This window comes from Miniopterus schreibersii (assembly GCF_964146895.1).
Source record: "Miniopterus schreibersii genome assembly, chromosome: 2".
In the NCBI taxonomy this organism is placed as follows: domain Eukaryota; kingdom Metazoa; phylum Chordata; class Mammalia; order Chiroptera; family Miniopteridae; genus Miniopterus; species Miniopterus schreibersii.
In genome coordinates, this window is record NC_138102.1 from 121316699 (window position 1) to 121339926 (window position 23228).

At 34.7% G+C, this 23228-nt stretch overlaps 1 protein-coding gene across 3 annotated transcripts in view; it reads right to left on the reverse strand.

The window, feature by feature from the left end:
• Positions 1–23228, reverse strand: part of SYT1 (synaptotagmin 1) — a 493749-nt gene that overhangs the window by 377449 nt on the left and 93072 nt on the right. For all 3 annotated transcript variants that reach the window (XM_081128361.1, XM_081128358.1, XM_081128359.1), the window contains one exon: positions 16123–16244. The gene's annotated coding sequence lies outside the window, so the exon portion shown is untranslated. The remainder of the gene's footprint in view (positions 1–16122; positions 16245–23228) is intronic.

Consider the following 23228-nt stretch of genomic DNA (forward strand, 5'->3'; position numbering starts at 1 on the left):
TGTTTAACATAAGCACTGTTTTAAGTTATATCTTAATAGAACCTCATGCCACTGATAAATTAGAAGTCAAAACAGTTTGGAAAACCATATCTACCTTCACTTCTCATCTTTGAGATTATGTTGGGAGGACCCTTTTGAATTATTGCATGTAAATGACAATATGTTGGAGAGGCCAGTCACCTTGCCCAGAGTCACACACAGGTAGCTGGTAGAGACAAGGATTCAGGTCCAGGCATAACAACTTCTAAAACTCTTGAATATTCCATTCTCCCAAGGTGACTTCCAAGTGGTTTCTGTTGTTTGTGGCTCTCAGGGCATAGGTAAAAAAGGAACTATTCCTTTTGTTCCCTGTGAATGAATCTTCCTGACTACCAGGGTGACTCTGAGTTAGGAAAAGACAATGGTAAGAGCAGACAATGAACTTAGTCAGTAGCCTGATCCTCAACTTGCCCAGGGCCTCCAGTCTACATTCTGTGGCCCCAAAGTAAAGGTTCCAGGAAATAATGGTTCTTCATGTAATGACCCTCTGTACAAAATTGTCAGCTTTATTCTCAAGCAGCAATTCACACAAATAAAATATAGAACCAAATTATCTCAGCACAAACATACTTATCCACAAAACAATTCAGCATGATTTTATAAAATCTATAAATAGAGTCAGTACTTATATACAACTCTAAATTTTATAAAAAGAATTAAAAAATGATGAAATTGAGAAAACTTGTTAATCTAAGAAAGAGTTCATAGAAAGGGCAGGGCTGAATGTCTCAGTTTTTCTGATCACATTTGAAAATCATAATTATTCTCTAGAATTTTTATGGATAAAAGTGTCTGATTTACAGTTTTAAATTAATGATGAAAAAAATTTCTTTTACATAAAATAATTCCATATGATGAATTCTTCCCTTCTTTTAATTACAAATTAAATTTTACTTTCATCTGTGAAATCCAATGAAAACAAAATTAATTATCTTTAGTCCTACAATTTTGAAATGTCTCTATCAATTACCTGTAATGTTTTTGGCATTGACTATAGGCCAAATACCTTATTACAAATTTTTTAAGAAACAATAACACAAGCTTAATAACATATAAAAAAATTGTGTTAGATATAAGAAAGAATTTCTATAAGATGCAAGTTTCCCTTTTTAGAAGGCCCTTATAAATTAAAAATCTGCCAGCATCAGGTAAGAACTACATAACTTCTTAGAATTTATTTAATATTATGTTTTATCTCAAATATCCCTTTAATTTTTATAATATTTAAAGTATATTCAAATGGAGGGAATGGAGTTAAAACCAAAACAGAGTAAAGGGTAAAATCTCTCCTAATTTTGACGTCATTTCTACTTATAAATTGTTAGGTAAGAAAAAGAATGGTGATATGCTGCAGTAAAAGAGAGTAATAAAATACAAAGGGCCACATTCATGAAATTATTGTACCTTAAACATAAAACAAAGCTTCCCATAAGACCACTGTAGCTTGTTTTGTTTTAACAGTTTATTCCTTCATGTATTTGTCAAAGAAGTGTCATCTCTTGCCATCAGTGTCTGTCTTTGATCCCAGATAGACTGAGTTGCAGCGTGCATACCATGTCCCCCCAATATTGATACAGAAGCTGAATAGATGCTTGAATAACCAGTACATGTGGCTGTACTTTGTTTTTTCCTTCTTTATTACATTTGCAGAATCAAAGGCAGATAAGCTCTTACACCAGCCACTGTTATCAATATCAAGGAGGCACACACAAAAGATATGTGAACAAAATGAAACCTGACACGTCAATAGGAGACAGGCTGTTGTAGGAAAGTACCAGATAATTAAATTTAAGAAAGAACCTAAATTTTGGACTTCTCACAATACAGTGTGATATGGGAGACACAGATAAGAATTTGTACTTAAAAAAACATATGCAGATATCAACTTACATTGTTTTCTCTATAATAGAGCAGAGAGAACAAAGTAGCAGAATGGAAGGACTGTGTAAACCAGATAGCCATGATTGAAATGCTAGTGCGTTGCTTAGCTTAGTTTTTAAAATCGGGAAAAAACCCTGCAATGAGAGAGTTGTGGCAAATGTATTTTATTGCATTGCTTATTTACTTTTCATCCCATCAGACATTACAACCTTTCTGAGGACAGAGGCCTCTGTCTGTCTTTTATTTGCTTCTACTGCAGTATTTGGCATATGGGAGATTCTCAGTAAACAAATCCCTGCTAACCCTCCTCACAGAGCTTGCTGGCGACTGGCCACATTCACAGGCCACCAAACACACCCCAAACACAAGCTAGTGTTCAAACACTATGACCCTTCTACTAAAGGTGCATAAACTCAGGAGCTTATTTTCTGGAATTTAGTTTCTTCCATTCGTCTATAAATTTTCTAAGTTCTCCTTCTATTATGTTTGATTGTCCCATTTCTGATTCTTTAACAGGTCTGTCTATCCACCCTCCAAGCCCCCAAGTACTCAGGCTGATTTAAACTCTGTTTCTTACTGATTTCATTAACTTTCAGCACAGTCCCTGGATCAGATGTGTTTACTTCTGAACTCTCTCTCTCTCAGAAATCTTTCTCTGTCTGGGTCTCAGTTTTCCTAGGCACTTCCAGTTCCCCTTTTTGGTTTATTTAATCCCACACACTACCTACAGTCTTCAGCCAGACTTTGAAACAATTCCTCTGAAAAACTCTAATACCTAATTCAGTTCCTGTCACTTTGCAAATGTATCTCAAATAACTTAATCAATCTTTCCTTCCTTAAAAGGGTCGATAGGCAAATGAAGTGCTTATTTTATAATTGTAATTATTTTGAATAAGGGTATAGGAATTAGTAAATATGAAAACAATGTTTTGGAGACAGGCAAACTGAGGAGCCAATTAAGATAATCTTTGTGATATTGGCTACATTTCCTGTCCAGATTCCAACTTATATCCTTTAGACCCATAAGACCAGAAATATATTTTGGTTCATAGGCAAATGATTCATTTCAAAGTTATAAAAATATAGTATAAAACTGCAGGCCATTGTCATATCATTCCATTTCTAAATTAACAGACAGTGGAAGACATATGTTAAGAGCCTAGAAGTATAAAAATAAATGTGTACATGAAATCATAACCATATGAAAAAAAAGCTTCATGACTGGGTTGGCTTGCGTTTGGTGCCCATCCTTAGAACAACTACTATGACCAAAAAAGCATAGTCATGTGTTTTTATTCATTCTATATTTTGAAGTAGAAAATGTGGTTTAAAAAGAAAAATAAATTCCCTAAAGTAAAGGAAGGCAGCTAAGTCTAAAATAGTAAAATAAAAATGATTTCTACACCTAATTTACTTTCCCAATCAGAAAAGAATTCCAACAAATGTGATTTTAAAAAGATGCTTACCAGGAATCACATAATTTAAGTGTTGTGTATATTCTGAAAGATGATACAGACCAGTTACTCAGTCTCCTTATTTACGGAAGAGTAAATAAATATTGACTATCTACTATATAGCACATACTAGGTGCTGGGAGCCCATGGAGAAGAAAACAGAAATCCATGAACTGAAAGTGGGAAGGGTACAATGTATAAGCAAAAATATGTACAAGTTTTAGTCAGTGATAACTTCTATGCCTCAAAAGCAGTGATTTAAATATGTACATAATATAGATATTATAATATATAATAGGTGTGGCTACTCCAAGGTAAGCAAGCAGCTCTAAGAAAAAGACATTTAAGGTGAGACCTAAATAAAGAGAACTGGCCAACCCTGTGAAGATCTAAGAGGAGCAAATGCCAGAGAGAATGGACAGCAAGAGTGACTGCCCTGAGGCGTTCTGAAGATGAGGAAATTATGGCTTATAAAGGTAAAATGGCAAGTATACAGACCTGCTGAATGTAAGTTCACAATCAATCTAACACTATGATATTCTAGGCTGTCTTTTTCCCTCAGCTACTTTGAAAACATGAAGCTACTAGAAATCAAGGAGGGGGGCGAGAGGGAGGGAATGAAGGATGGAGGGAGGGAATTCTCTTCATTGGCAGCTTAAGACTGTTGGGTTTTGGTTTTCTTTCATCACTTGTAGGTGATCCTCTAGACTAGGTGAACAGATATTTTTGTTCTTCCATGGCCATATAAAATGGGTATTATAGAGAGACAGTGTAGATATTTTGAGTGTAGAGTGGGTACATTTTGGGGGTCATCCTCCTGTCCTGATTTTAAATAAAGCCAATGCCTCCTGTAGCAGACATGGATGGTCACCTTCCCAGCACACCCTAGTTTTTTCATTAATGATGGAATCTCAGTCATAAGAAATGACTCATATTTATCAAATTTAGATAATGCCCTTTCCTTTTGCAAGGGATGGTACAGAGATAGGCATTTGATACTGCTTTGGGCAAGAACACACTGGAGAAGTCTGTTAGTAATTTTCTGGAAAAGATTTTGCTCCCTGCTCAGAAGAGGGAGCTAACTCAAAAAACAAACAAACAAAAAAACATGCCTTTCTCTACTACACACTCTTTCAGCCACCTTGCTTTCTCTGCTGCCATGTGAGGACATGATGCTCACACTACTGCACCAAGACCGCCGACCTGGGGACAGGCCAAGAGACTCACAGAGGCTGGCTCAGGTTTCCTATATCAGTTATCTATTGAATTAACCCTGGCACTCTGTAAAGTTAGACTTATTAAATATAGACATAATAAAGTGACGTAACAAATTTCACTAACATTTAAACAACTTTTAGTAAGATGGGGTCCAGCCTCTATCTAACCACCTATTCGTCATCTCTTAGAAGTCCAATGAGAATCTCAAACCTACCGCGTAGAAATACAACTTGATTTCTCCTCCTTTGCCTGTTCCTATTTGAATCTTCCCATCATACTAAATGGCTTCACCAAGTTGTTTCAGGCAAAACCTAGGATAATTCTCCATTAGTTTTTCTTGCTTATTCCCCATGACTAATCCATCGACAGGTCATTTAGGTTCTACTTTCAAAATATGTCTCAGGTCTCTTTACTTTTCACCATTGTACTGCCTGAGTCTAATCAAAGCTACTAACCTCTGATAGCTTTCCCCCCTCATTGCTGCAATAACTTCCTACTGGTCTTTCTGACTGTACTTTTATTTTTAAATTGATTTGAGAGAGAGAGGAATGGAGAGAGAAACATTGATGTGAGAGAGAAACATCTATCAGCTGCCTCCAGTATGCACCTGACTGGGGATCGAACCCAAAATCTGGGTATGTACCCTGATGAGGAATCGAACCCCCGTGACCTTTCAGTGTACAGGACAATGCTCCAACCAAGTGAGCCACACTAGCCAGGGCTGTACTTTTGACACCTAAATATATCTTCTCCACAGAAACTAGAATGAATTTTTATAACAATCATTTTATTGCATTTCCCCTATTGAAAATCCTCCAGTGGTTTTCCATTACACTGGGTAGAAAATCTAAACTCCTTACCATTTTCCTCAAGGCCCTGCGTGACTTGTTTTCCATCTAACTCTTGGACTTTATCTCCAACCACTCGCTTTTCTCACGCTTACTCTCCACCGGCCTCCTAGTTATGTGTCTTCTTGTCCTGTCTTCCTCCTCTTTCCCAGGAGACATTGTCAACATCCTCTCCTTTAGGGTTTTACATAAAGTCACCTTCTCAGTGGAACTGTCTCTGAACAGCCTACGCAACTTTCACCCACATGTACACATTACACTCTCATTTCCTTCTTAGCATATCTCTAAGATGCTATATATTTTACATGTATATCTTCTTTATTACCTGTTTCCCCAGTGAAATATAAGTTCCAGAAGGACAGGAATTTGGCCTTTTTTTCTTACTGCTATATTCCCCAGTATCAGGTCTAATGTCTGACACATTATACATGTTCAAGAAATATTTGTTGGATGATCTAATTGATGAGTCACTGACTAAAGGAGGGATGGTAACAAGCCTAACCTCTTGACCACATAGAATACTGCTCAAAACAGTAGATGTTGGTTGAAAAAATGAACAGTTGATAGAAGGCAGAACATGCCTCCACAGTGCCACTGCCTTTTTCACTTGGCATGAAAGCTTATGGGCCGCCTCTTGTTGCGGATTTTTGCTTCTGTGTTACCAAGATCTACTGATCTGCAGTTTTCTTGAAGAGTCTTTGTCAAGTTTTGGTATTTGAGTGATTCTAGCCTCATAAAGTCAGAGAGTATTTCCTCTGCTTTTATTTTCTGGAAGAGATTGTAAAGGATAAGCGGCAGGTCATGTATAGTTTTGTTTTGTTTTTTAAATATATCTTTATTGATTTCAGAGAGAGGAAGGGAGACAAAAAAAGAGAGAGCTGAAACATAATGATGAGTCATCATTGATCGGCTGCCTCCTGCACACCTCCCACTGGGGATCGAGCCCAAAACCCAGGCATGTCCCCTGACTGGGAATCAAACCCTGATCTCCTGGGTCGTAGATCCATGCTCAACCACTGAGCCACACCCAGCCGGGCTAGTTTCATAGGTTCTAGTAAGGACTTTATATACTTGTCTGAAACAGGGATATAAGTAAATGATATAACAGGAGGTGAGTAAAACAGGGAGCCCGCACTCATTGATCCAGCCTGAAACTTTGTTGTTTCCTGTTTTGTTTTTAAATAATCTTGGAGAGTCTAATGTAATATTCTGGGCATAGATTAGAAAGTCCTTTACTCAACATGTGTCCTCATGAGCCCATCAGCCTAGGAGCCCTCCTTTTTTGTGATAGATATATCTTTCTGTCTAGGAAAAAACGTACTGTGTAGAATATACTTGATGGATGCCTATTTCGTTTGAAAATATAAACTCATTAAAAGAAACATGTCAGAAGGGCTACCTCCACATTTTCACAGGTCGTAATAACAATGTCTTCCAGTGTTTGTTGAGAAATGTGTTCTGATGTATAAACTGGCCCTAAAGACGGTTCAAAAAATGTGTTAACAAAATATTTGAACAGCAGCAACATTTCTGAAATCCAAGGTGAACATAGTGAAGGGCAACACTCATTTGGATATAAGTTTCAGTGTATGAGCTTTTTTTGTTTAAAAAAAGTTTTGTTATTTCATGGTCATGCTTCATAAAATGTTAGTATTTCTCCATTCTGTATTGTAACTATATTTTAATAAGAAATATCAGAAACATTGAGGCAGTTTTCCACCTATATTCAGAGACTGAGAACACTGATGGAATTTTTGGAAAGAAAAATATATATGTATCTAATCTTTCATGTGTATATGGAAAACCACTCACCACAGCAAAATCCTATTATGGAGAGACATATAAACAGATATATATTCTGTCTCACAAACTAAATTTCAGTGTGCATGTGGAAAATGGATAACTTATATTCCACAAGCTAAAAAATGCAGTTTCCCAGTTTCCGGGCAATGATGAAAAGGCTTTTTTAATGTGTAAGAATAACAATTTTTCTCCAGTTAGAAGAAACCTGTATTTCATTTTATATATAAACAGGGATTGTTAGTATACGAAACCACATCACCTTTACTCTGCAGATATAATTATTAATATATAGCTTTTACTTCCTGAATGATAAACAATAGGCAAAGGCTATTTTCAGTCACTGCATTAGGTTAGCTAAAACTCTGCAAAAATCATTGTAACCATATAAGAAATTATTTGTTTCATTAAATAAAGAAGAAAAACTACCAACTAAAATCAGTCTTTTTGGAAAACAAAATAGATGTACTTGAACTTTTATATTCTAAGGTATCAGAGATCTAAAACTAACTAGTATATTAGAGATATACAGAAAGAAATTATAAATAATGATTGGAAGCAATATTAATTCAACTTAATGATAGCACAAAGATTATTTTTTATAAGGTCAGGTATTTGCACATAACTGATCTTTCCTATGCACCAGAGATATTTCTTTCAGGAAAAAAACACAAGCTTGGATTTTTGGTTTGAATGCTCTTGCCCATGTAGAAGAAACTGACGAGAAAACACTATCCTGCCTGTCCACACATAACAGACACTATGCTACATGAAAAGCAGGCAAAGCTGAATGCGAGTTTTAAAGTTGGAGAGCAATTTTCCTCTTTTGTTTTCTTTTAGTTTTCCTCCCTCCTCTAAAGCGCTTTTATAAACAAAAGGACAAGGTTGTTGGTAAACAAAGATAGATTAATGTAAATTTCTAACTACAGAGAATTTTTATTGGATGAATACTTTTGGAAATTATCTCCTTTGTTGATTTCGGTAGATGTTATAAGATCATTTTGCATCCAAAATTAACCTGAAGCATGCTGACCTTAAATCAGTTCATAAAATCTTATTCAAGAGTCTAACTTTTAACACAGGATTCCCTTACATATATGCTCAGAAGTAAACAGCACAGATAAAAACCTCCAATATTTTTAGAATTAAAAGTCCTAAAGAACATAAAGAATTCATTACCGTGTCGTCTACTTAGAAAGTGCCCGTTAATATACAGGGGGTTGTGAGAGAGTGAGCAGGATGGCTCTATTCTATTCCAGAGGAGAGCTTTCTTGGAAGTCATCAGATCTTCATTTCTCCTCTTATGGAACATCAAACAGCCACTAAACCCAAAGGATTAATCTGGTCATTCTCTGCACTCAGCTGCCAATTTGACAGGGAGCCATTTAGGAGGGATATTATTTTTTCTGTAAAAGACTTTTTCCCTCAGACTTTCTCTTGCTCATTCAGAGTGTAATAAGAAAATCCCAAAATAACTTATCACCTAGAAAATTGTGATGTTGTGCTCATATTTCAGAAAACCTTCTGATTTCTTACACTAAGCCTTCTAAGTACAGTTTTAATACTTATCTATCAATACAAGGTGAGGCAAAAGTAGGCTTAAAGTTGTTTGGATGGGAAATAATACAATAAATAATAATAGAAGAATAAAATGTGTTTTTTGTATCCAACACTGAAAACTGACTTTTGTCATACCCTGTATGTGAGAGTTAGGAAATATTAAAAAATGTATTTCTCTATCATCTGGCAGAATTGTAGTAAACGTTTTCACAAAAGACAATTATCTTTTAAAAAATTTTCAAGAACAGATGTCAACTGCCTCTTCTGCAGAATATTACATCATCTCATCCATCATTCCCATCACTCTTTTCTATAATTTAAATAAGTTTCCTCTTTTTGGTCCTTGGTTTACAATGCTGCTTGTAATGGCATTTATTTACTTCAAATGCACATTTAGTGTTTCTTTTTTTCTCATTTTAATGCTGCAAAATGTCTTTGTTCTTTTCTTACAAAGCTATGTCACAAGCCTTAAATAAATTTGGTTTTGTTGCTTTCTTTTAATTCTTGATATTTTTTCAATTATGAACCTAAGTTTGCACTCAAATCTCTAATAAAGTAGTCATACCCAGAATTACTCTTGAATAATTATTTGAATGCTTTGTAATAATGATTGTTTTCAACAGTAGTATATTGCCAACTCATCAGCTGTTGTGAACCAAAAACTCCATCTAATTATCTACGTCTTTGAGAGGAAATTCTAATTCACCTTTATATAGTGATTCTGCCATGAATATGTTTTAATACCTTTTCTATTAAATTCCATTCTTTATTGTTTCCTAATTTATGATTATCCTAACAAACACACTAGCTTCAAGAATTAAACAAAATGATAATAAATCTAATGGTTATATGCCATTGTATTGCTAGGATGCTCTGAAATTTTAATTATCTTGGTACATTCTATCCAGGATATAAGAAAACATCACAAATATAGGAAAGGTTATAATTGTTTTCTGAATGATCTAATTTAGGAGGTTGAGAAGTTGCTTATGCAAAGTTCTTTGCCTTAGTAATTGGTCCATCTCCAGCCATTCTTAAGTTTCTGTCCTGTGTAAAGGCACACTCTTGCTAAGCCACTCCGTCATTGGTAGGTCTATCCCGGTATCAGTGTTCTCTAGTGTCCTTCTGCTCTTCAAAGAATCACTTTTCAATATGGAGAGTTAAAGATCATGAGCTGTCTGGCAAGAACTTACTCCAATTACCCCAACCACCTTTTCCTATATCTTTAACTATTCTCTGTTTATTAAGTGTGCATGGAACAAAGACAGTATGAAGATTTAGCCACTAAATTATTCATACATATTTCATACTATTCCAGAATATTTGAGCAAGATAAGCATTTACATGTTGCACACATGTCAACATCTGGATGTGCATTCTGAAATGCAACAGGCTTCATCTTCTGATGGTTCAAGAACTAGAAGGGAGATCTTAGGAGAACATAAAGATTTCCTACTTGAAGCCGCTGTTAAGAGGGATGGCAATGTTACAGCTTACAAAACTGAAGGCGTAAAGGATCAGAAGAGTACACGGTTTCTCTTTCAGGTCACTTTACTAGCTGTCCAAAGGGTACCTCTCTGACGCCTTTACAATTTCAAACATTTGATATATGAAGATGTGTCAGCAATAAGTTTGATCTATTGAAGATATTGTCTTTTTAGTTTAACAAATCTTAGAATAACCAAGTTTTCAAGGCTGAAAAATATTTAACCACCAGGGTTCCACCAAAGCGCAGAGAATATATAATTTGTTACTCAAAATTATTCATGAGCAGTGAACTTTAGTTATTTTCTGGGGGGAAAAACACATTTATTTGACTCTCCATTCTTGAAAAAGTAATCTATATACATAGGGAACTTGAGTTTGCTAGTTATTTTACTTCAACCCCTGAAATTATTTTTTTCCATTTGTCATCTTGTCAATTTTAGGTGACAAATATTACCCTTTTTCTTGTCTCTTTATATGTTGTCTGTTCTCTCTGATTTTTAAGATTTTGCATTGTTTTGTTACAATGTCTGTGTATCCCAGTTTGTTTTATTTAGCTGGTTTGTGGCTGGGAATGATTCTCTATATGATACATCTTTCTTCAAATATGGAAAATTCTGTTATCTTTTAATCACATCCATCTGGATTCTAAGTAGACATTTGGTGTAATTTCTCATTTTATTCTACCATGTCTCTTAAATTTTTCATTTCTTAACACTCTGTTCATTCTAGAAAATTTCTACAGATATAATTCACACTCCATCAATATTCTCCAAGGCCATTTCTCTTTTCCTCCTAAAAATTTTCACTAAATTTTTAAATTTGTATACTGTTCTTTTCGGAAGTTGTTATTTATTATTATTTTTATTTTTTTAACTTATTGGGTTCTTTTTCAAATCTGCCCATTTGTTTTCATAGTGTCCTATTGTTGGTTTTTATTTCTTCCTTTTTCCTTAATAATTAAAAGTGGTTAGTTTATGCTTTGTCCCTATTGTTCGGCTATTGCAGACTTTGAGGCTTTTAACTCTCCTGCTGTGGTGCTCGCTTATTCCTTATTATGTTGGATAATTCTCATGAGGACTTTATCATCATTTAATGGAAAACTCATTTCTGTTCTGTTTGTTTGTTTTTCCTGTATGCCCTGGCTAAGACATGTTTCTGTAAGAATGGTACATTTCCATTAGTTTACATAAATTATATTTTGAGGGATTCAGGTGCTGTGAGTACGATAAATGTAAGCCGCACCCTGGTACATGCCAAGGTCTAGCGTCTTGCTTTGTTAGAGTAGAGCTATTTTTTCCATTTCATCTAGATTCCATTTCATCTCGTCACTACCCTGGAGCAGGGAATGCAGTGTTCTTGCTGCTTCATTAGGAGAAAACAGCTTTTCCAAGGTCTTGAATTTATGTGGGACTTTCAGTTCCAGATCGCTAACATGACTGACCCAAGTCCTTTAGCCATGAGAGTCTTCATAAGGGACTGGCCCCTCCCTGTTTCGTCATGACACCAGCTCTGAATCTTCCTCCTCTGCCTTTGGAGTTCTTCTTTTCTGATCCTTAAAGATTTTCAGTTTTTATTTGTTGCTGATCTACATATTTAGAAATATTTATAGTATTATTACTGTATATAATAATATATACACATACACAAATGGGAGGTGGTTGAGTGCCCCATTCAGTCCACTGGAATTGTTGATATGAAACAAATTAGTAATCAGTGATTCATCTCAGTGCAGACAGTGAGTTTATAGACTATGTTTCAAGTAGTTCAATGTGAATTTTACAATGTTAGGAAAAGGACAGCTTTCCAGAGTTCATTACTTTAGTACCCGAAACAATTTTCTGTCCTTCAACATATCCCTTTGTTGCCTCACATAATTCCTGGGTGTTTGAAAATGTTCTTTCATCTGCTTATCCATTTCCTGCTTTGGCTCTGTTTTTCTATAGGATTATTATCAAATTCTTGTCCCATGTTCATGTGAACCTTACTATTCTCCTGGGTATATGTTCGATATATGTTTAGCTGCACATAAGGGGTACATGTATGACAAGTGAAGAATCTTTTAAATGCCTAACAATTGGCAAAAAATACATTCAAGTAAAAAAATAAATCAACATTAAGTAAACTGTAAATCAACACTAAATAAACTTTTAGTTGCGATGTATTGTTTCTTATCATCTATTTTTGTGCTTTATAGCCAGTATCTTCATTTAAATAGTTTCCTTCCTATTACCACAATGATTGTTCTATTTATCTTGACTAGGTACATACCAACCTTATTGAATTTAGAAGTGGCTAGTCCAACTTAATCCATACCAAAGTTACTGTGCCAGACAGGAAGAGCAGCAGAGCAAAAGATTTATTCTGATGTGTCCCACAATAGGGCATTCAGTCAATGGAAAATGTAATTAAGAAAAACCTCAGCATCAGAGAAGATGTCTTTTGAGGCCTAGGTTGTGGGTATTTGATTCTGTAATGGCCACGGTGTAGCCCTCCCCACTGCCCCCACCCCATTACTTAGGCCTAGCTATATGGATTAGATTTCTCAGGCAACTCAGCTTTATCTAATATGTAAATTTATGTATACCCTGTCCTTTCCATTTAAGAAGATGGAAAGCCTTAAAAAAGTTAAAATAAGTGGATCAGATTGATTTTAGTGCATGGCTGACAACAGTAATAATGAGATTAAAATACAAAGTAGGATCACTGACTACATAAAATTTGGAGGAAAAAAGGTAGAGAAGAATGTGATTAGAGTTTTTGGATGATCAATATTTTAATGGGTCTTAGCCTTTGGTCTTGTTTCTTGAGAATGGAATGGAGAAGAGGGGTGCTTTACATTAAAACCCCTTTTAACAACTTTCTTCAATAGAATAAAAAAATATACAATTTTTCCCCTCAGTGCAATTTCCAGGGTAAAGAGGGTTTTTAGGAAATTATAAAATGACTTCTGTTGTAAATACTAATAGAGATTCTGGAAACTTTCCCTTTAGATATTCTATTTTACTGGAAATTATATCTGATATAGAATTATGGGCCCTTTTTCCAGAATGGCTTTCTAACTCTTGCTTCTTATACTGCAGATTAGCCTACTAGTGTAGCTTATATCAAATCAGGAGGTGCTATTTATTATCAGCTTTTATTTTGAAATTATTAATTTTTCTTTGAATGGAGAATTTTAGATTGAAGAAATAGCCCTACTTGCCTTTCTACATGTAACACTTGTTCTTTAGGTAAAATAGGACAATGGGGGGCTCTACTTAGGGCTTCTAGGCCTCCTTGAAATCCAAAGGCTAGGGGAGGAATAAGACAGCTGTGCCCTTATTTGGGCCTTACTCCCTGAATTATTCACCCCTGTTCTCTCAAACCATCCAAATTTAATGAATAGAAAATAAAGAGAAATGGTAAAATGTAAAAATACTAAAATTCAAATAAAACAAACTGTTCTTTGTGGTCTAATTTCTGCTGAAATAGTAACAAATTTAGCATAGTGCCTAAGACACAATAGGTATTTAATAAACATATGATAAATTAAAGGAACAATTGCATGGGTAAATGCAGTAATTTGGTAAATTTGGAATACTGAAATACTTGACGCTAAACTTTTAAAAATACATAGAGGGTAGGATCCTTTAGAAAATGGAGTTGGAAAAAGCCTTGAGTAGTGGGTTGAATAACTCAGAGAAAAAGTGAAGACTATGAGACTCACCAGTTCTTTGTCTTCACACCATTTCCTGATGCTCATTGAATTAGCACTCAAGCTCATTGTCTCTGTTTAAACATTTCCTCTATTCATATGCTTCCTCAATAGATGTGTAAGTACTATATGTATCCATTCTATAATAATTGAATATATCTGTTTCCCTGAATTATGAACATAACCATTAATGAGCATCCTCTCTATTTAAATGAGTAGTTTAATACTGCATGGCTACCCCTATTTGAGACCATATTGTCTTTCATGCTCTAGTTCTTAAAGAAGTGGTACTTCTTAGACATGTCTAATGTGCAAAGATTGACTTGTTATTTAGAAAGCTCTGTAAAGCTAAAAATTTAGATGTGAAAACAATAACTAATTGTACAAACTGTGAATTTAATATATTTTTACTCTGATAGAGATAATTTATATTATTTGGCAACTCTGGGAAACTTTTAAATTAATAGACATTTTTATCCTTGATATCCTTATACTGAGTTTTTAATTTCAAAATATTTAAAGCTAAAATAAAATAAACAGTCTAAAATCATTTGTACAGTCCTGAGAAATAAAATATGTAGGGAAAAAATCAAAACCCAAATTTAATTTAAATATTGTAATGTTTGATATCAACTATATGTCTATAAATTTATAATGTTTTCCTCTCAGCTGTGTCCTTGTTCTCATATTATAGAGTAGTGGTTCTTAAACTCTGAAGTACTGTGGAATCACCTAATATACATATTTAAAATGCTGGTTCTGGAGCCCACTCCCAAAGATTCTGATTAAGTAAGACTGGCATGGTACCTAGGAGCAGATATTTCTGTAGGTTCACTTCTGGCTACATTGAGGTTGTTCCTTAAAATATTTGCAGAACAGAAGAAGAAATTGCTCCTTGAAGCCATCAAAGTAGAAGAGAATAGAATGGAAATATTTTAAAAGCTGTACAGTCAGAACCACACCACCAGAGCATCAGCACATGCCCTTCATTATAAAATGATTGAAATAACCATTAGCACTGCAACAATTATTTCCTCAGAAACTAAAGTACTTTTGATTCTGGTTATATGCATTTTCAGACCACTTTGTCTTAATAATCCATGTTTAAAAATTATAAAAATTTTAAAAATCATGTTTCAAGGAAAACAACTGTGGTCCTAGTCTGTAGTATCATACTGCATGAGAAAGAGGAGACGCTTCTAGTACTGAAACAGTTCCTTTCCAAAAATTGAAGCACTTGTAATATAACCCAAGCCCACTGGACAGAGTTACTTAATAAGTTGGTGAATTTACAGGTGTATAGTTAAGACACAGTCTCATACTGTAACATTATTTCTCCTGCATAAAATGAGAATAATGTGAAAGGCAATTCTTTAGAGATCCAAAACATCAACAACACTTGACTCCAAATAATGATCAGTGAGATAATTTAATCACCTCCAATTTACTTGATAGGATAGTGTTTATGTCTAGTGAAAGTATGTTAGAAATGACTTAGACCAAAGACGCAATTTGATTGGTTAATGAAGAGTCTAAGAATGATAATTGAATTTGATGGAATTCATTAGTTAAGACATTCAAGCAGATACTTTACAACCCCAATTATGAACTCTAACATATGTAATAGTCACAATGTGATACATGTACCTCACTGTTGAATTAAGCATATGTGAGTGTAAGACATAGTAAGCCACAAAGAAACATCAGCCTGAGACAAATTCTGCCTCCACTCTCACCCCTTTACCCAAATATCATCTGTACAACAGGGCACGAAAGCACAGAGGCAGATGTCATGGCATATTCTTTTAGAATGCAAGGCTGCTCAAGATCATCTACAGATAATGAACCATGACAACTTGGGATGTGAAGAAGTATAAAATGAAAGCAGGAGAAAGCAGAAATGTTACATAAATGACAGGTGCCCCATCAACTAAAGTAACACTTCAAGGGCATTAAAACGAGTAATAATTGCAAAAGATATTTACTTAAATATCATAAAACCATTTTTAAAGTAAGAGATACAAACCTCTAATCTTCTGTACAAATGCTCCCCACCCGCCGCCCATATCACAAAATATGTATAAGGGTGGAGGTGATCATCAGCAAAACCTATGAAAGTTTCTGTTTTCCTCCCGCATACCTTAATCAGACAGTTGCAGTGCAATTTCCAGGAATGAAGCAATAGGCAAATGAGCAGTCTTCCGATCTGAATCCAGGCGTTTGTCACTCAAGTTCTTGTTAGCTCTCGTTTTCCTGTTTTCCCTTGAGAGAGAATAAAAGAAATAATCCATCACAATGATGGTCTGCAACTCTGCACTTGCTTTTACTACTAACTGGGCAGGGAGAGTTCTCCTGATTCAGGCAGCCATTCATTATTCACATCCTGCTCTAGCTTCCTTAATTCCTGGTTGTGCGAGGTGCTCCAGGCTAAGAATCAATACGTGAGAGTAATGCTGACATAAAGAAAAATCTGGAAGAATAAATGTTTCAAAAAAGCGAGTTTTTCACATTTCTTCCAACAAATCCCGTTCAATGGCATGGGTCTGCAGAGGAGAAATAGCATGCGCTGCCCCGGGAGGCGCCCAGTGGAACTACCCACCGGGGGAATTATCTCTAAGCAATTCACACTTCGTTTTGCTAACAAGACTCCTCGTTAGGATACTGAAGTGCTATCCTTCTCTGGCAGTGTTCTCCCACCTTTTAGAATTATTGAAAAGCTAACTGAGTCTATTTTGACTTGTGAATCTCTTTGTAAGCAACAGCAGTGCCACAGTGCTAATAAAAAGGAAAGGCATTGCTATTTGCCCAAAAAGGGCATTGAAATACTGTACATACAAAAGCACCCAACTTGTGGAGGGGCTCTCTCAGATCTTTTAATAGCTCCCTTCTTTCCTTGCCTTTTCTGTTCTTTCTCTCACTCTCTCCTTTCTTTCCTTTCCTTCCTTTTATTCTGCTTTCTTTAATGAATTCCTTATTGTATTTATCTACGCTTTGATATAGAGCAACCTACTTTCTCATATTTGAGGTTTTTAAATAATGATTTTGTAATATGAAATCTCAAAACTCTAAGTACAGTGGCATAGTTCTTTCATACATACAGAAACACAAGTAGGGGGATTTATGTTATCAGCTGAATCTTGTAGTCCCAATTAAGAATGGAGGCTCTGCATATTCCAGTGGCTCTTACACTAATCAGATCATTCCTCTCTCTTTGCAGTTTCAGTTTCAATTCTCCAGAGAAAGCTAACATAGCAACACCCTGTTATTTGAGGATTCAAGTTTTCCTACCACAAGGTAAATGCACATACAATCCCCTGTAGCTTTCATTATATTCTGAATAGAATTTTATAGTTTCTCTGCAGTTATTAAGGAGTCCTATTTGCCAACTAATGGACCAGAATCGTTATGGCATAAATCCATGCAGGAAAATCTGAGTGTATACTAGGTTTGGGAAAACCTTGGTTGTTGGTTTAAAGAAATAGGTGCTGCATAAGAGAGCATTGTTTCCCTAGAGGCTTCTTGAGCTCCACTTTGCCTGGTTGATAATGCACAAGGGATGGTTGACTTCAGCTCAGGCTGTTTCCATTTTAAGTATTTATTTATCATCTGTGATTCAGTCAATGAACATTAACTGAGTGTCTATATGGACCTTATTTCTTTTTCTTTTTCTTTTTTTGGCCAGATGTTGGGGATAAAAAAGAGAAAGGTAGTTTCTTGTTTTTGAAAAAAGAGTTGGGGAGATAGATATAAAAATAAAACAGAATATTACTACAAGCTGATAAGTGTCACATGGAGATATAGGATATGCTAGACACTGAAGAAGGGTGCTTCCCCTCAAGGAGAATTTTAATCTCTCATTCTGAAAGTAGAAATCATCACTGACACTGTGTGCCTATGTGCATATGTGTGTGTCCTTCAGAGTACCGGGCATGAGGTGATTAAACAATAAAGTCCTGAAATTATTTAATGGTTTACACAATTGTGACTTTTCATAATTGGATCATTTTTTCAACAGTGACTCCAAGCATAAAGTGTTTTTTCCCGCCAGAAAGCATTTAAAAGCTTTTCCCATGGATACAGGTCCCAAAAAGTATTTTATTACTCAGAAAGCACAGCCAACCAGTCATTTTCTACATGTTGGAAAGAATACATGAGTTAGAAATATACTCCCATTCTGGAAGCCAAATAGCGAAGATTAAAAACCATCTGTCATTGGGACTATGAGCCTACGAACAAGCAGTAGACTTCCAGCAGAGTCTGGGGCAGGACCGGTGTGTAACACAGATTGAAAAACACAAGATTCAAGTGCACTCATTTGCTCAGTCACAGGGTTGAAAGGCTATTACCAACTCCCACCAGAACCCACTTTGCCATGAGTTGCATAAAACCATGTGTTGTAAACTGAAGACATTTCTGAAGGAAATTCATTTTCTCTCTCAGCAACAATTTTCTAAGTGTTTATTTTGTGTCAGACAGGGTGCAAAACAGTGGAACTTCATTGGCAAAGGAAAGCAACAGCTACCTCAGTGCCCCCTCACTTCACCCCAAGGAGCCTGCAGGCTAAGGAAAGATAGAGACAGATAACACACGCACAAAGAGCACGTGTAATTATATAACTCCTTAAACTGTAATACGTTCCAAAAAGGAAAGGTAAAGATGCTAGGACAGTGAGAGCAGGGCCCTCATACAGAATTGGCTTCCGTGTAGAAACCACATTTACAAATTAGCTGGGTTTGGAGGTGTGTTGGGAGCTGGGGGTGGTGGGTAAAGGGGTAGATTCAAGGCCGAACAATATGCCTGTGAAGTCCTGAGGCAGAAAGGAATTTTATATGTTTGAGAAACAACAAAAATGGACAATGTGGTTGTAATATAGTGAGTATGGAGAAACATGAAGTGTGCCAAGGCTGGAGGCAGGCCTGGGTTAACTTCTGCTGAGGATTCTAGGTGAGGGAACCATGGGAAGCCGCTGAAGGATCTAGTCCCTTTAGTGAATCTTTGAATAATGGTGTGGGGCTGTGTGTGGGTGGGACATTTACCATAATTCAAAAAAATTATTTTACCTATCCTCAGGAGTAGAAATTATCATATTAATTTAAAAATTAATTTTCTGGCTCCCTGATGTTTAGTTGGTCGATTTGTCTAACTTCCACCACCTCTTCAAAAATCTGTAAGAGCTAAAGTTCTTTGTACTTTGATTCACTGATGCAGAATGAGGGCCTAGAACACCATTTGGCACTGAATATTAGTAGCTCAACAAATACATCTTTTTTAAAATTTTAAATATATCTGTATTGATTTCAGAGAGAGGAAAGGAGAGGGATAGAGACATAGAAACATCAATGATGAGAACATCATCGATCGGCCACCTCCTGCACGCTCCTGACTGGGGATCAAGCCCACAACCCAGGCATGTGCCCTGACCGGGAATCGAACCCCGATCGCCTGGATCCTAGGTCAACGTTCAACCGCTGAGCCACACCCGGCTAGGCAACAAATACATCTTGAATGTATAAATAAGTGGATAATTTAGAAAACAGTCTCCTAGATGCAGGCAATCATCTAATGTCATTCTTTCCCTTAAGTTACTTTAATGATAGGTCAACTTTGCATGGTAAACTACAGCAAATTTGACTAATAGCATGTGGTTCTGCTGATTTGTCATGAAAAACAGTATTTAGAGTTGCAGTTTATGGAAAAAGCATACATAAACCTATTTGGGCAAAGCAAATGTATAAAAAATAAAAGATAAAAGCAAAATACATTTTGTCCTAACATAGTTCTCTTATACTTTGTACTTCAAATTTTGTAATATTAAAAGGTGATATTTTTATGGCATACTTATCAATTCATAAAAGCTTATAGACAAAAAATATCTAAGTTAGAAATTTTATTGTACCGTTTCTTCAGAGTGAGATATTTCTAATTTATCAATTGTTTTATTCTTTAAACATATGTACTATACATTTTATTGGGTTATATATAAATTGTTTTAATATACAAAATAGCATAAATTATCTAGAGAAATGTGCTTTGGATATGGTTTTCCAAGAAAAACTGCCAAAGGTTATTTGCTTATGATACCTTATGTATTTTGACTTATGTATCTTCATTTTTTTATTGTGTAATTTTTAAAAGGCTAATTTGAGTATTGTTCAAATATGGACAATCAACTTTCTAGTAATCAATATAGGTTAAGAGATTCAGTGAACCTTGGTAAAGAAAATATAGATGATTAGTTTATGATGAATTGCCTCAGGGTTTTGACCTTAGGTATAAGCAAATCAGATGATATAACAGCAAATTACCCATGAATATTTAAAGAATAATTACATTAGAATTATTATTGTGCCAAGATGCCCTAAAAGATATCTGCATAAGAAGAATCTTGTTTGCAATGGGCAAAGGGAAAAAGGGGGGGGGGGGAGAGAAAGCAGTAGAGCTAGGCTTTTATTTATAACTAACATTCAAAAATTTTTTTCCAGTTAAAATAATCATTTGGGACAAAATGCTTGCAAATTGTATTAGGAGCATAGAATGCAAAAGTCCTCTAGGGATTATCTAGTTCTTGGCTTTATTACCTATTGGTGGTGACTGCAGCTCCAAGAAGTCTGCATACCCCTGAAATACTATCTAGAATTTTATGCACTTATGCATTTGTGTATCTTCACCAGATTCTCAAAAGGAGTCAATAATTCTTCTCCTTGATAAAAAGTTCAAAAATAAAAAGTTGCCCAAGTTGTTACACTCATATATTTTGATTCTCAAGCCAATGAGTGAAAAGTGCCATTTTCATCATAGACTTCCTAGTTCCTTGCTCTAATACATGGTCCAAGTCAAACCAACATAGCACGTTACTTCCAAGAATCCAACAGTAAAATATCATAAAATACTCAGAAAATCAAGTTTTTGCTTTATTATTAGAATAAGATTTGCTTGGATTTTTTTAAAAGCAAAAATGTCAGGGAGAAATCCTTTATCATAATTAGTCAATGTGAGTTTATCTTTTATAGCCATGGAAATTTTATATAATTTTTCTTTGGCTGTCTTGTCTGATTTAATCCACAAAACAATGTGCCTACTCTCATCTTTTTTTTATTTACTTATTATTTCTAAAATCTCAGCATAGAATACACTGAATTTTAAAAGCCTTTTTTTGTTCAACGATTGTCTTCCGCTTCTGTATTCCTTTGTCAGGACAAATTAATATATTTCTTTTTTCTCTTATAAATTGTTTTCAAGTTTTAGATTATTCAAAAGAGGTTTAGACTTTATAAGATAAATTTAGTTAGGAAAAAAATGTATTCTAGAGATTTGCTAAAACTAGCCAGCATGTAGGTAACTAACCTATTGACCGTAATTATGCACATGATCTATGCAAGCAACAGTTGACCACTGTGCAAATTTAGGTGAACTCTGATCTCAAGTGCAGGTAAAAATCATTGAGAGAATAGATTTAGGCAAAACACACAAACATGGACAGTATAAATAAATAATGCATTTTGGGAGACTAAATAAATGAATAATGCATTTTGGGAGACTAAAGCCAAAGTAATTAATTTTATGGCACTATTTTTTAGTTGCGTGTTTCAAAATATACTCCTTTAACAAATTTTCCAATAAAGCATAACTTATTAATATTTATACTATTTAATAAACTTAAACTTTTAAATAGTTTGAAATAATATTTATATTATGATTATTTATAACTATTCCTATTTTACTAAAAATCCAATTTAGGAATAAATGAATGGAATCTTGTATAAAAAAATTTTTGACTGACATTTACAGTAAAGAACTGAATCCATTTTTCAAATACTTATTTTTTGTTGTTATTGGGTTTTGTCTTCAGGCAGCTTGAGTTCAAATCCAGACTTTAGCACTTTCTAGCTATAATTCTCAATTTCCTCATCTAAAAAAACCCTGAATATAATAATTCTCTAATAGTGATGTTGTGAACATTGGATAAATTAATTCAATTACAATGTTAACACATAATAAGCCCTATTGAGTTGGCTATTGTAAGTGCTGCTTGCTGCTGTTATTGATATAATTATTCCTTTTAATATAAAGTTAACACCAATTTAAATTTGAAAACACTATAGCCTAGAGGTTCCCATGCTTGAACGCTGAGAGCACACATAATTATGGTGTATTGGAGTGTACATCACATCAGTGAACTAATTGTTATTCGTAGTTTTTTATGCACCTGTCATATTTTCTTATCTTGCCTCTAAGTTCTTGAGGGCCAGAAATGCTGTACTAATTTGTCTTTCCCCTTTTCTTGTTCCCTCTCTCTCCTTTCTTCTCTCTTTTATATCAACACATATTTATTAAGCAACTACATGGAAGGTACTTTTGTTGGCCTGAGGACATAGGGGCAAACAAGACAGATAAAGTCTTTACCTTCATGTTGCTTAAATTTCTGTAAAATTCAATGAAAATTCTGTTACTATTTGCTTAAATTCAATCCCAACCCCAATGCTGAAGTACCAAATACAAAAATAAAAACATGAACAAATATATACATAGATATTTTAGAAAATATATTTATAATGCAAGAAATTGTAAAAGATGTAAACTTTCATAAAAAGGCAACACAATCATGAAAAATTATAATAGTGAAGGCAGAGTATACTGACACTGGCTGAATGGCAATGTATTATTAACAAGTAAATAAAGTCAAGCTTTTTTATGTAAATAAATAATAAACAATTATAGTTAAGCCACAATAAAAAAAGTTTATAATTTACAGAAGGGACTATATAATTTAATGAGAAAAGAACATATCAATAAACAAATAAATGTAGTAAATTATAAAAAGTTTTAATGTTTACTTTATGATATAAGTTTATCTTGAACAAAATATTTAGCACATCCTACATTTTTATGTCACATTGCCCATGTCTGAAAAACCCAGATATGAGAAAACCCAGATAACAGCAAGTACAACCCAACAGTAAAAGGAAACGTCTATTGAAATAGCTTGTTCATGTAATAGTAACCACAACCTTTTGTTTTAAACTACAAAAATTATCTATTTTTAAAAATGACATATCTTCTATATATTACTTGGGCAATAAGAAGATAAGAAGACAACTGTATCAATCTCATTTGAGCAATTAAATTAAAAATTTATCTGTTTCTTAAATCAGATGTAAAAGCACATAATTTACAACAATTAAAGCTACTGAAGACTCACTAACATTTTGAGTACATCAACTATAATGGAGAAAGGGAGACTAGGAT